The 14,617-nt window shown below is 39.9% G+C and overlaps 1 protein-coding gene across 1 annotated transcript in view; it reads right to left on the reverse strand.

The window, feature by feature from the left end:
* Positions 1-14,617, reverse strand: part of igf1ra (insulin-like growth factor 1a receptor) — an 88,430-nt gene that overhangs the window by 57,762 nt on the left and 16,051 nt on the right. The window lies entirely within an intron of this gene.

Below are 14,617 nucleotides of genomic sequence, written 5' to 3' on the forward strand. Positions count from 1 at the left end.
CAGAATGAAATACTGTAATGTCAGTATTGGGCTTTGATGCTGACTCATTGCTGTAGCTGTGGTTTAGCTGTGACTATATTAGTCTGTCACAGCAACAATGACTACACGGAGCAAGGAAGGCTAAAAAGAAATGTAAAAAGAAAGAAAGAAAGAAAGAAAGAAAGAAAGAAAGAAAGAAAGAAAGAAAGAAAGAAAGAAGGCGAGGAAGGGGAAATAGTAAACAAATGAGATTTATGATTTCGAATCATCCATTTGTGAGATCATGCACGTGTTACTGCACAGCACCGGCATGAGGTGACACCAGTGATCTCCAGCCAGGGTAATGCCTTCTGCCTGAAAAAGATGCCCGCAACCCACTAGCAAGACGGATGCCAAACAATTAAATGGAAACTCGCTCGTTCAACAGTCAGTCTGGAACCGTTTTAATAAGCTGGAAACTATTTAGAAAATGGTTGATGGTTCAGATGCTGATGAGAAAACAAAGGACTGCATTGTAAAAGAGAGAGAGAGTGCTTATGTTTGCTTCATCGATCAGCTCGGCTGCCAAGATGCCAAAAGAGTAGGGCGACAAATCCAATAGCTGTCGAAAGTGTTTTTGGTTTTCCATCCCCTACTTAAAATGGAAGAGAGAAAATGACATGATGTACAAAACGGATGGCGTTTGTGAGTTCAATTGTGGTGCATGCCAGGTCTGAAGGGTCTCTGAGGCACATCAGAGTCTATTTATGATAACCCAACTAATGCCAAATGATATGCCATTATGTAATTATACCAAGATGCCAAAATGACTCAAAACCACAGCAGATTCCTTTGGTGGGTGTGTCAGTTAACAAAAATTAAATAAAATCTTTAAAAAAGGTTACATAATAATATTTATAGTCAGCCCAAGGCCAAGGCTACAATTTCCAACACAGTGAGACAGGAAGGCAGATTTGTCTTACACTATATCTCCCAATTGTTTGCTATTCATTGTATACGCATGGGAATGTAAGCTTTGCCCGAATACAGAACAACAACTAGGTTGATGGACATCAGTCCCCCTGTGCAAGTAGTGTTTATAAAAAAAAAAACAGTAACAAGCACCAATAGTTTTATAGCTGATCACCAAGAGTGTTTTCATACCTGTCAAAAGTTTTGAAATGCCTAGACTTTTATCTCTTTTGAGACGTGTATTTTGCTTATATGTAACCAATTAGGTAAAAGGCAAAAACACACAAAAACTGGACAGTAAATAAATTGGGAATTTTCTATGGACAGATGAGTCCTAATTTATTTTTGGATTTAACAAAATAAATGTAAGCATAAGGATTTTTCGAATTAATCTGTACATTTATATATTTGTTTGGTCTAAGTAAATCTTTATACTGTTAAATTACCTACTTTTTGGTAGGTACAAAAAAAAAAAAAACGCATGTGCCTCTCAAAAATTATAAAAACAATTGTGGTATGGAACAAACAATTTAAAACAATTCCAATGTGCAATAGTATTGGGAAAGTGTGTGTGTGTGTGTGTGTCCAGACAACTGCATATTTGTCAACCTTGAACATTAAGAAGACCATTATGTCATAAGTGACTTTGTCACTTTGACTTGTCTCTTGTTTGCTCTATTTAAATACTTCTACCTCTTTTATCCAAATTTTTTCCAGAGGATCATAAACTACCCTGCAACCCTTCTTTCTATATCTCACTCCTGTTGCCAGAGACAGTCGTGACATGAAAGTCTGTTACATTCAATACTTCCTGGCTTACGAGGCTGCTTCACCCTGGCAGTACAGAATACAAAGCCACCACTCCCCAATCACACTCAGACATTGTGCACTGACAGGACAATATGCAAAACTGTCTCCATAGGATCAGTGGAAATAGAGCATGCTGACTAAAACACATATGCAAGGGCAAGTGTCAAGAACTGGCATTGGCCCTTCTCATTGACCATTTTACATAACGATCAGTGCTTTAAGCATTCTTGTATAAGTCTTGTGTTTATTTATTAGTAGTGGGGAGTTCCTCATAAAAACGGATGAGTGCCCTCGAAGGAAGCAGTAAAGGAAGTGATTAAGGCTTTGGGCTTTGTTATTTGTGCCTAATAACCGACGGATAAACACAAACGATGCAAAATAAACCGTTACCAGCAGGATTTAATCCAGCAGTTACAGTAAGAAAAGGGTCTGTTTCTGAAGCTTCCCAGGTGGTCTGAAATATTTCTGTGCTTTACAGCTTAAAGCTGGTAATGTTTCTCAGCTTGTTAAAGCATTGACAAGTGCATCACAAGATATTAGCAAGAGAAAGAGAGAGAGAGAGAGAGAGAGAGAGAGAGAGAGAGAGAGAGAGAGAGAGAAAAAGAAAAAACCCCAAATGAACACTTCCAAGAGCTTTCGAGCAGGTGTTTAAAAAATAACAGTAGGGTCTGATCCAAACTCCTTTTGTTCAACTCCAAACGTGACATAAAGGTGATTAAATTTTTTCCTTTGTGAGCAAGAAAGCTCTATTCATGCATGTATGTAATGAAAAGCATCCATGCTTCATGGTGCTTTTTCAAAACTGCATCCCACCAAAGGAAGAACGTAGCAGTGCTTTCAGCCGTCTCTCACCCACATAACAGTGAGAACAAATAAATCAATGGGTCTGGCGAATTCACACTGCTCTGTTTTGCAAACTGCACAGCGGAGTCTGGTCGACTGTCTCTGCTGCCTCAAGTCCTCCCCCTGTTATTCTTTTTTCCTCTCGGATCCTATTTCACGTAGTTGTGTGGTGTGTGTGTGTGTGTGTGTGTGTGTGTGTGTGTGTGTGTGTGTGTGTGTGTGTGTTTTTTTGCCATTCCTTGATTTGTATCCGTCAACACATCGGAAGCTTAAGGACAGAAGGGCGTGAAGTGGAGAGGGAAGCACATTGATTTAATGCCATCCATCAGCACTGTCACCACAGTGGTGCTGTTTCCTCTAGACTGCTCTGAGATTTTAACAAGCTCAATGGGAAAAGGAGAACTTTCAGATTTCATCTATAATGACTACACATACAGGATCGAATGGTGAATTTTTCTCAGCACCACCCATCATTTAACACCTTTTTTTGTTAAGTAGCCTCTGTAATATAAGTATTGAATAACAATATTGTGTAGATCAGGACTACAGCTGGAAAACATACTCCTGAGAACTGCCAAAAATGCTGTTGTAACCTATTAGACTGAAAACTGTTTGTCCAAGATTCAGAAAAACAGCAAGGAATAAAAAAGTAAGTGAGGAAATTTTGGTGCTGAAAAGGTGCAGCACTTCTCTAGTTCGGTATTTCAGATCACCAAGTTTAGTATTAAACATACTGAGCAGTGATGGTGGTTTATCCTATCATCAGGAGTTTGAATTCTAATGATGACAAAGCCAATCCCTTACTAGGAAACCAAAAGAGCAAAACTGGCTGAGTGATGCCATTCTCTCTGTTGACAATCATAGCAGCAATAGCCAATAGCGGGTGTCTGTGTGGTCATGTATGTGGAAGAAGTAGACAGATTTCACCCTATCGATGAAGCATGAGCTTCATGTGTCTCAGTGGAAGCATGATTTAGACTTTGCCCTCCCTGCCAGTAGATGATGTGTGATAGAGAACAGCTAGTTGGGAATTTGCAAATGTATTAAGGTCAGCCTGCATGTGAGTATCTATTTTAAATACAATGTTATGTCAGCTGTTTTGTTTTTTATTGGGCAATAGGGTTTAGCCAAATTGATAATCCCTATACTACAGCATGGATGGACACTCTGTTAACTGCTATAATCTGGAAAAGGGTGGAAGGTCAACAAAGAGTTTCAACTAATAGCCAACATCTTACTACAGTCACCCAGCTCTAATGAAAATGATATAAACAAAATTAGGCACTCATTCGAAAACAAGCGGTGGTCCATAAAATGCAGGGAAAGGCAGCAGATCAAGTCAATACACATGGGTAAATGTTACCCACAGGAAAAGAGCGTTCCGTACTGCGGATGAATGACTCGTGTATGCCGAGAAAAAAACATCGAGAGTCACAATGCTGCAGCACTTCCACTCCCCTGAAACAAAGCTGACTCTGTATTCCACACTGAAAGCTAAACATTCTCCTCTCACTCCATCGCTCCTCTTCCTGCATTGCTCCTTTCTCTCTTCATTCTCCTCTCTCTCTTTCCTTACCTGTTAATGAAAATCTAGGGCTGGGCTTCTTTGATTTTTATGGCAATGTTTGTATAAATGCTGGAGTTTTCAATTTAGCATTAATGGCTGCCATTCTGTCAGCTTAAGTGCAAGCATCTGGTGCAAGATGAAACGACAGCGGATGAACTTAGAAGGAAAAAGCTTCTAAGAAGAACAGCGACGTGTCATCAGGCGTCAAGGAGGCGAGGTGTTTTTAAAAAGTGTGATGTGTGTGTTAATCCTGTGGGTTTTTCCCCATGTTACCCAACACATCATAACAAATCTAAGCTGAATTATGTTTGACAGGCAAATCAGGAGGAAAGGAATTTCAGGATAGACTTATTTATAAGTATCTTCTTGTGCTAGTTACCTTGAGCAAAGCACATAGTAACAGTAAACAGAAGAGAGAGCAGAAAATTCTGCCACTCTCAAAAACATGAGCCAGTGACTGGCGATTTGTCCAAAATGTGATAAACATCCTCTTCAGCTTGGATCACCAAACTGAACCTGTCATTTCTTATTGAAGTATAAATTTACTTTATTGACAAATGTTTATTCATTATTTTTTCATGAGCAGAAAAATACCCTATAAAGCCAGACCACAGCAAAATGTCGAGCTGATGATTACAGAATTATAGCAGTGTGGTCAGCCATAGAGACACACTTTACTTAATAGTTAGACACCTCCTTATGTACATGATGTGATAAGAAGTTCATGCCTGTTGTGTTTATTGCATATGCGTATACACACACACACACACACACACACACACACACACACACACACACACACTTAATGGTATTTAGTAATTGATGATGAAGGAGGGATTTCAAAGGCTTTGCTGTGTTTACCAGCATGAGCGTGCACTCACTCTCTGTCCTCAGACACAAGTGGCAGAAAAGATGAAAAGCAGGCTAATGTGTCTCTGCCCCCGCTTTCTCAACTGCAACAGCTCACTTCAGCCTCCACTGCCTCCAAAGAGGCACAAGCGCCACACAAGAGGGGCAGCTGGATGGTCTAAACAAGCTTTACTGGACACAACAGAGCAAGAGAGCTTTCCGACTGGAATTGTGTTAACTGTGAAAAAAGCTTTTTTTTAAAACACTATGGCAGAAAATGGTTAACATGGTTACTGACCAGTCAAATGTAGCATGAACAATACTAGCTGGTTTACACTTCTTTCATCATTAGTAATGTAAGCTTTTCTGAGTGAAGTATTGCTTTGTTTCTGTGTGTTGTTTGAACTCCTAACCTTCAGCAACCATTTCCAATCACACTAGAGGGAATTGTGCCATATAAGCAGTCGGCAAACAGACCACACACAAGGTGCCGGGAAACAAAGAAGCTCTTAGCCACATTTGGCCTGACTTTTTATTCACCACAGGCAATGGACACAGGCATGATGCTTGATGATCTGCCACAGTAAATGATCAAGCAGACAACAGTGGGTGTGAGTGTGTGTTTACACTAAGAGTACAGCACTGCTTTCTCAGAGATGCTTCTCTCTCTCTCTCTCTCTCTCTCTCTCTCTCTCTCTCTCTCTTTCAGATCACAAGCTGTTTATCAAGGCCACACATATACCCGCACTACAGCCTGTTAAAAACAAAGAGTGTGACCACAGTGTGATTTAATATCATACTGGAAATTGGGGAAATCTATCCTTTTGCTTTCAGTTTTTATGCAAAATACTACCTCAAATAAGGCCACAGGGATAGGCTAAAGATATACTTATTTTAATGATATAATAAAAGGAAACTCACAGTAGAAAAGGCTCATGAGACATCACCCCACTCTACCTCAATAAAAAGCTTTACAATTAATTTATAAATTTTAGCACCCTGTTTACAGCAAATATAATGAAAAAATGGTCAATGAATACTAATTTACATTTCTATCAATCAGCTAAGTTTTAAATTCACAGGTTTGTCCATCACATTAGAAAATATTTGTTACTTCCAATCATACTTCAGATTACACTGGATGCTAATGACATTGGATTCAGAGGTTCATGTTGTAAATGTGTTTCTACCTAATGATAGCAAATTAGCATGACCTCATTTACTTCCACTCGGTTACAGCACCTTTGCAGTGATAACTAGTAAACCAAAGCAGAAAAACATTTAAGGAAATCTACCAGATATTTTGATCAGAGGAAAGTGTTGAATGGACAGTGGACACTGGGTGTGAAAAAGAGATGGCACGTCTCACCCTTGGCAAACCTCATAAGCCAATGTGCCAACTGGTGATTCCTACGAGAGGTAGAAGCCAGCCAAGGAGCAGTTCGTTTGCTGTGGGGGAGACACAGCAAGCACCCACTACCACCTGTGCCTGTTCGACCAGGTGCTGACAACCACATACACACTCAGGCATTGGGGAGGAAGGGGAACTTATAAAGAGGGAGTGGTTTTATAGAGAAGAAGAAGAAAAAAACTTGACAATGTTTTTGTTTTAACCATAATCACCGTGTATGTATTCATGTTTTAGAGAAATGCTCATTCAATGTCCTTAAGATCTGTGAGAAAGACCACACACACAAACACTCAACCAGATCCTGTGTATGATAAAAACAACCAGCCTGCAGGAACTCAAACATCAATGCTATCTTTTTTTTTTTTTTTTACAAATCAATCCCAGGGTATGTACAGCAAGATTTCAGTTAGCTGAGTAAATACACAGGTTTTGTGGGGGTTTTTTTTGTTGTTGTTTTTTACATAATGTTCCTCCATCTTCCATCCATTCCAGACAAACTAGCCAAGACTCTAACTTGTCAACATTTTTGTCTTTTAGAAACAGACACCAAAATGTTTGCCTATAAACATGTATGTTCCCCCACACCCTTTTAATCATATAGAGTACACAAGCATATGCCTTTTCTACCACAAGATGGAAAAATGCACACAAACACCAACTTGCTCTTTTTTTTGCTCTAAAACACACAGATGCGCACACTCAATCCTTCACAGATGGCTACTCTTCACATTTCTTTTTCTTCTGTAGAACGTGCCACCAAGTAGCGTGTAATTGTAGCCGAAAGGAAACAATAAGACTTTCCTGCTCACTTCATTCCGAGAAGAAACAAAGAGAAGGGGGAAAAAAAAGAGCACTGCTGCAGCATGCAACAGGATCACCATTACCGCTTTAGAGTCACTTCCTCTGCTGAACCCTAGAGCACTTCAAAGCAGGAGCTAGTGGGTTTATGTGGCTTTTTGGAAAACAACAATCCAATAGGATCTGGGAAAAGCCTCAGCAAACTGCACCTTATTTAGCTTCGATGCACAGATAATGTTTCATTCATGATGACTGGCATGGTAATTATAGCTCTATAGGAAAACTTGACATGTGAATATTTACAACGGAACAAATTACAGAAAGTTTGTATTAAAACCAGGCAGATTAAAGCTAAGGAGATATTAATATAATATTAAGCTTAAGATCTCCATTCACAACTGCTCTAAATGCAATGCAACATCTGTGCATGGTATGGAATGGTATACGTCACATGGTCACATTTTTTTCCCCCCTTAGGGAAAAGCCTTTTTCTAGGTTTGGAGTGCAATTAATAACATGTCATTATTTAAGATGGAAACAACACAGCAGCTGCATTCTACACTACAAGGGGAAGGAGGACTATGAGAAGTAGCATGTAATCAAATTGGCAATGCTATATACCACACACATTCTCTCTTTCTCTCTCTCACACACAAAAGAGAGCAAGACACAGAAAGAAATAGAGAGTAATAGACTGACTCTGAGCCCAGAACACTCAAGAGCCCGGAAGTAGTATTTCCCAGATTTTTAAGGATGTGTGTAAAGAGTGGCAAATGAATCACCACTTCAGTACAACATTAGCACTCCATACAGCATGCAGCTCTGCACCCTACACTGCCCCGAATAGACCCCCCTGCAAGAAACCCAGTGTGTGTAGTTCTACCAAAGACATAAAGAGCAAGACATGAGCAAAAAAAATGAGTAGGAGGTCTGTGTCAAAGTGATTTGTCATTTGTTCTGACGACCAGTTAAAATACTTATATTCAACATAGCACATATGTCAGAGGTGTAATAACCACACCGGGGCCGTTTTCTCACATTTAAATGGACCCCTACATCACTGAGGCATGCTGTACAAGCAGCCCTGCACTGCCCTATGACTGATAACATCCACGGCTCACACAAGCCAACAGAATCCAATAAACTCAATCAAGCAGAAAAGGCCTTTGTGCCCAAGCCAATCTGCAGCCCCATTTACACCTCGCGTGAACATGTGTTTTCACTGATTTCCATCACGGCTGCCGTTAGGGAGTAAGTACTACATTGCGGAAAACAACGTCATTACATTATTCCAATAAGCATAGCAAAAAATCCTATATGGCTCCTATAGCAAAATTTTCTGCAAACACACATTGTGTTATTAGGAACCTTAAGTGAAGATTGAACAGTAATGTCCAGTATGACTTCTTCTGTCTATTTGTGCTGTCAGTTGTCTAATATTTCATATTCTGCAGATTTTTGTACTTGACTTATTCTTGTATTTAAGAGAGTTACTCAAGACATACAGACAGACAGACAGACAAACAGACAGACAGAGATGACAGATAAAAATAATAATAATAATAATAAAAAAATTCTGCCTGTAACATATTTTTACATCTATACTTCATGGAAAAAAAAACATATCGGCAAAACAATCTGGAAACGTTTTTATTTGGGCTACTCACTAACCTTGCCTTGTCTATCGTCCTGCCAATATCACACCAAATAAAGAGCTGGTATAACAAATGCACCCAGTCTACAAATAGATGTCTTAAACCTTGCAAGCAAAGTAAGCATTTCTGTACTTATCAAGTTCTTGCATAGTTTTGTTAACATAGCAAAATAAATATACGTATATAAATATATAAGTGCTTTCTTAACAAAACTAAAAGAAAAAAAGAAAAAATAAACTAAACTAAAGGAAAATGTGTTAATGGTTAAAAAAAGAAATTTAACTTGAACTTGCTCAAAAAAGATTAAAATGATGTTAGTGTTAATTTTAGTAGCTTAAAGGCATTATTGTATTGTGCATACATTTTTACTGCCATAAGCAACAGGGCAATACTACAAATGTGTAAACCAACAAAAACAAACTGAAACCGTTTATTCACAGTTGCCCTACTTCCTAAACCCCAGATTAAGCCATAAGTACAAACATTTCTCTTTTTTTTAAAAATTGCATCGCCTTCATACTAACATTTTTACACTCAAACTTTTAATTACGATTAATGTGAAGGGGAATGAAAAACTAACACAGCAACTGACCGGGATGAACACTTTCAGCCAATGACGGGGAGGCTTGTGTGTGAAAAGGCTACTTTAGCAAGAAATACCTGCTCACACCTTTAATACTAATACAGTGAATAAACTGCAAAAAAGTACAATTCAATCAATTCTAAAGCCTCCAAATCTAACTCGTGCAGGATTTGTCACATCTTGTGCAAGAGGAAACTTAAATGAAAGTTTGCATCCTGGTAAAATTCAAAATCAAGGTTGTTGGATGCGATAAAAAATCTTTTACAGTTATGCTGATGATGGGTTCAAATCGTCTCTTTTTTCCACATATGGCTGATATCTACAGTGAAGAGCTTCAACATGTTGCTGTTTGGGTAATCTATCAAGCATACTTTGGAAAAAGAATAAGGAAGCCTGTCCATCTGTGTTTTACTTTTCTCATCCCTTTCTGTTTTCTCTCTCTGCTCCGATGCTTTGTTCTGGATTGAGAATAGTCGTATTGAGTTGCGGCTAAAGTTAGCGTACCCAGAGGACAGCACTGCATTCTGCCACCTCGGCTGCACGGGAAGTCGGCCTGTCATCTGTTCTCTGCGGTTTTCTTTACGCAGATCTTCCAAAACTCAGAGAACATAAAGCCTCCCACACATGTCTGGTAAGATTATGCTGCTTAAGAAAAACACACTACCTAGAGTGATGGCATAAAAAAAATAAAAAACATGCATCCCCTCCCCTTTACACACACACACACACACACTCAAACAGACACATGCACATGCATATACACCCACCCACACAAAGGAACAAAAACATGTTCCCAGCATCCTCTTGTCAAAGGACTCGACAGTGTCTGTGCGTGCCTGTGCCTACAAACACACAGACACACTCTCTCTATCAAGGCTGCCGTGCAGTTCCCTCTCATTCATGCTCTCACTACAGCAGTGACTATAGTTGTAAAAGCTCCTGCATGATAAAACTCCTACACACATACATTATTTCTAATATACATGGACACAAGTATCTCCTATTACAAAAAATACAAAGGCACACCAGATCACCATTCTCAAATACTTCAATGTTGTAGGCCTAGTTCAGATGCAACGTTTATTCAAAAAGGCAGTGACCTATCCCTCCTTTTCCTCAGCTCTCTTTCATAAGAGATGCTATCAGTTTGTCAAAGCTGTCTTTTGGCACAGAACCTCGGGGCAGATTACAGAAGAAAACAAAAGACAGACAGTCAGACAGACAGACAGGCCAAGTTTTTTTCCCAAGTGGAGAAATTTGACCTTGCAGTCCTCATGTCCAGTCAACTCGACACAACCTTGACCCAACCAATGAGAAAATGCATTGCACAAACCCTTAACAGGATGCAGACACAAGATGTAGTAACTAGCTATCCACTCTAGTCTAAAAAAACTAAAATAATGCAAGTCCACATGCAGCCAGTTGCCTTTGTTACAATGCTGACAGGAATATTCTACAGTAGAGGGTCTGTGGGTGAGGCAAACGACTTCGTCAGTATTCAGGACTTTTCGGTATTTTTCCAAATCATTGCTGTCTGTGTATTGTGTCCCGCTGCTGAGGAATGTAAAAAATGTCAGCTATGCAAGCCAGAGCCAAACTGTCGGTGTTTGGTGGGGAAAATCGCCTTTGGAGTATCCCTGAAGAGTGCTCGTTTGTGTGTGTGTGTGTGTGTAAGGCCATGAGGCTCTCTGCGTCACCTTGCAGTTCATCAGCAAACTACCCACCACTCCCCTCTGCTCCTTGCCTTTCTCTTTCCCTCTCTCCCAGTTGGGGGTGACTTAACGACATGCTTGTCTGGAACACAGGAACCAAATGAAACCAGTCCACAGAGCAGATGCAGTCATGAGACACCACAGATACGTGTACACATATACATAAACACTCTTACAAACACACGCGCATGCACTCACACACACACACACACACACACACACACACACACACACACACACACACACACACACGGCACAAGGCCAAGGCCAAGTAGTCAGACAGTCTGCTTGAGGGTGAGATGCTTGAATCTCTGGATGCTGAGGAAACCTCTCTAATGCCTGGAGATGTTTAATAATGCTGGCAAATCTGACAAAAAAACTTAACGGATCAAGTTTATTATGTCTCTGTTTAAACATTTCTGACTAAAAAACTGCTAGCTGGTTGGCATTAGATGTGAAATCCGACTGTGTGAAATTTGTTGTACATCTATAAATGAGACAGCAAAGAGGATTCGATCCAAATCGTTTTTCCTACAGAAACAAATACAAAGGAAGCTGATTTATTTGTTTATGTACTTAACTTCTAAAAAATTTGGTGCACGTGCGGGTGTGGTTTCCGATCTCCTGTTCAGCTGCTTTTTATGTTTTTTTTTTTGCTTTGCTTTCATGACTTTGTATAGGTTTATTTTGTTTTCCTGAGCATACAGAATTGGGAAGTAAGCCAAGTAAAACTCCTTTAAATACATTTAGCATCAAAGAAAGTCTGGCTTCAAACAATGAAAATGAAAAAATGGACATATAATCATTATTGTGCAAGTCAACGCACGCTACCAGTAACTCCTTTATTGGCGCCTAAAGCTATATTTAGGTGCTTTCTAATTATGGATAAATTAACATATTGTGGCAAATTGTCTATAATGGCTAGATTATTATTTCCACCCTATTATACAGTAGATACACCACTGCATATAAGCAAATACACTTTCCAAACATTAGGCTTTAAAATGGCATTTATAAACATTTAGTTAAATGTATTTTTTTAAATTCTGTTTTGGGCTCAAAAGCCATGCATATACACATGAACATCAAAAACTAAGGGTTAGGGTTATGGTTATGTGAAAGATGACATAGATGTGACACAGAACAGTCACATGTTGCTATAATGGTTTACTGACGGTGAAAATACATTTCTGCTAATTAAAGGCTTGTTGACATTTATTTGAGGTCTGAAATTGTCTTAAATACTTGTCTTTGTGCAGATTAAAAAAATTGGCATGGATGAACCCTTGCTAGTGACTACATCAAGGTGTTTAAACAGGGTGATGTGACAGCAGAAAAAAGGTTGGCTGAGTTGCTTTTAACAGTGTCAGATAGGGGTTACAGGTAGGGTAGAGGGGAAAAGGGGTAGGGAAAAATTCTCAGGAGGGAACAGTAAACCAGAAGACAGAATGAGCAGTGATGGCAGAAAGGATGAATTAAGCGATGGTAAGAAGAATGGAGAATAAGGGGGAGGTCAAAGGGCAAAGATGCAGGTCTGCTCAAACTCTCCCCAACATTGTGCTGTGAATCTGTGATGGACAATTTAAGTGACAAAGTTCTTTTTCCTATCAACCTACATGCAAACACATATTTTAACACACAGCTATTATCCATCAAGATGATCAGTCTTTTAGACAGTCACAGTCTGTATTAAGGGAAAAACATCTTTGTGTAAGCATTGAAATAATGGATTCTGTAATGCTGAGACCCTTTTAAAAAAGTATTCCTCCTGTCCTAAGGAGACAGAAAGGAGACACTTCTTTAATTGCAGTTTTGTGTAACAACAAACAAACGGAGACCAAGCAACCAAGAATGAGCACCATCAAAGTTTTAAATGAAGAGGTTTTCCACTCACACACAAACCACACACACAGACCCTCATGCAATAAGGAAACATCAGCAAGCACATGCTCGAACAAGCAGAGGAATGTGATCCAATGCTTTAAATGTTCAAACCAAACACAATAGATCTCGAGTAGACATCCCACATCCCATTTCACTCATGAACACACACATGCAAAGAAAAATCCAGCAAGCTGAGTGAGTGGTAGAGGACAGCATCTCTCTGTGGCATAATTAGAGAGAGCATAACTCTCGGATAGAAGCCATCTCCAGGCCGACTACAAAACCACTGTGTGCCCTTGAAGAAACATCTGGGCTTAAGAAAAACAAGTCAATTATGTGGACGAGGTAGCAGGAGGGAAGAAAGAAAAGTGGGAAGGATATGTCCTTTAAAAAGCATTATAGAGGTTGGACCTGAGAGCTACTGAGGGGCGGTACAGCCCACAAGCAGGCAACATAAACACCTTCAACATGTGCCACCCTCCTCTTCCCGCTTCGGCCTGGATTTCTATCTGCTATCTGCAACCTGATCCCATTAGGCCTTATCTTCCTCTTTGAAACCTCAAGGTTGTTCTTTCATGTTCTTGTTTGAGTTTACCTCCGTTTTACTTTACTATAAGTACAGGGTAAGTATGTCTGGGAAGCGCTGTTTAGCTGCCCTTTTTTACCAACTTCATCTCTTTTACCTTCTTTTTGTTTTCGCCAGCAATGGTAGAGCCTGGAGCATATACACAGAGCATAAAGCCATGTGGTGCCACTTCCCAAAGCAAATTTTGCACCCCTTTTGATGCTTTGTGGGCAAACCGAGACAGAACAAAAACGCCCTCAGCCAGGTGGGAGATGATGACTAGTTCCTGTAAATCAAGCACTAACCACCCATGAATTAAGCAGGACTTTCAGCAGGTTCTTTCTGTTGTGCCTACCTACCCTTTGCTTTGTTTTTGGGTGGTGCTGAGGGAGCCTTGGATATAGATGACTCACACAGCCCCTAAAGACTTACTACTCAGACACAACATTATCATACCAAACAGGTGTGCAGAGAAACAGGTGCTGACACGTCTACGAAAGACTGCTGGTAACTGCCAGTATCAGCACACAGGGGGTGACTGAAAAACCAAGCTACATCCATTACTCTTGTCCGACCTCACGTCCTTCAGCACCAATTCTCCTTATACTGAACGACTCTGTACAACAGTACACAACCCTCTGCTTCCCACATATCTCGCAATATGTATGTGCGGAAGGTTTGATTTCCTGCGTTTGTCTTCATGTTTGTTTAGGAGGAAAAGAAGAGGAGGGGCAGAGATCAGCTTAGCTCATCTAGACCATAAAAGAACCCGAAAGGCACTGCTGATGGCCAAGGCTGGGAGCGAGCTCCAGCCTATTTTCTCTACTATGCTTTTTTTTCTTTCCAGAATGCTAGTGTACTTGAGAAAGGAAAAGAGGGCACACAATGCACAAGTTTCCCAGACATTCCAAGACAACCCTCAGCCAGATGTGAGGAGACATGCTGGCATCTATTAATGTGAACCAGTCATGAATAAAGGCATGTAGATTGAGATGTGTTACACTGAAAAA

This window comes from Silurus meridionalis, chromosome 13, assembly GCF_014805685.1.
Source record: "Silurus meridionalis isolate SWU-2019-XX chromosome 13, ASM1480568v1, whole genome shotgun sequence".
NCBI classification, from domain to species: Eukaryota; Metazoa; Chordata; class Actinopteri; order Siluriformes; family Siluridae; genus Silurus; species Silurus meridionalis.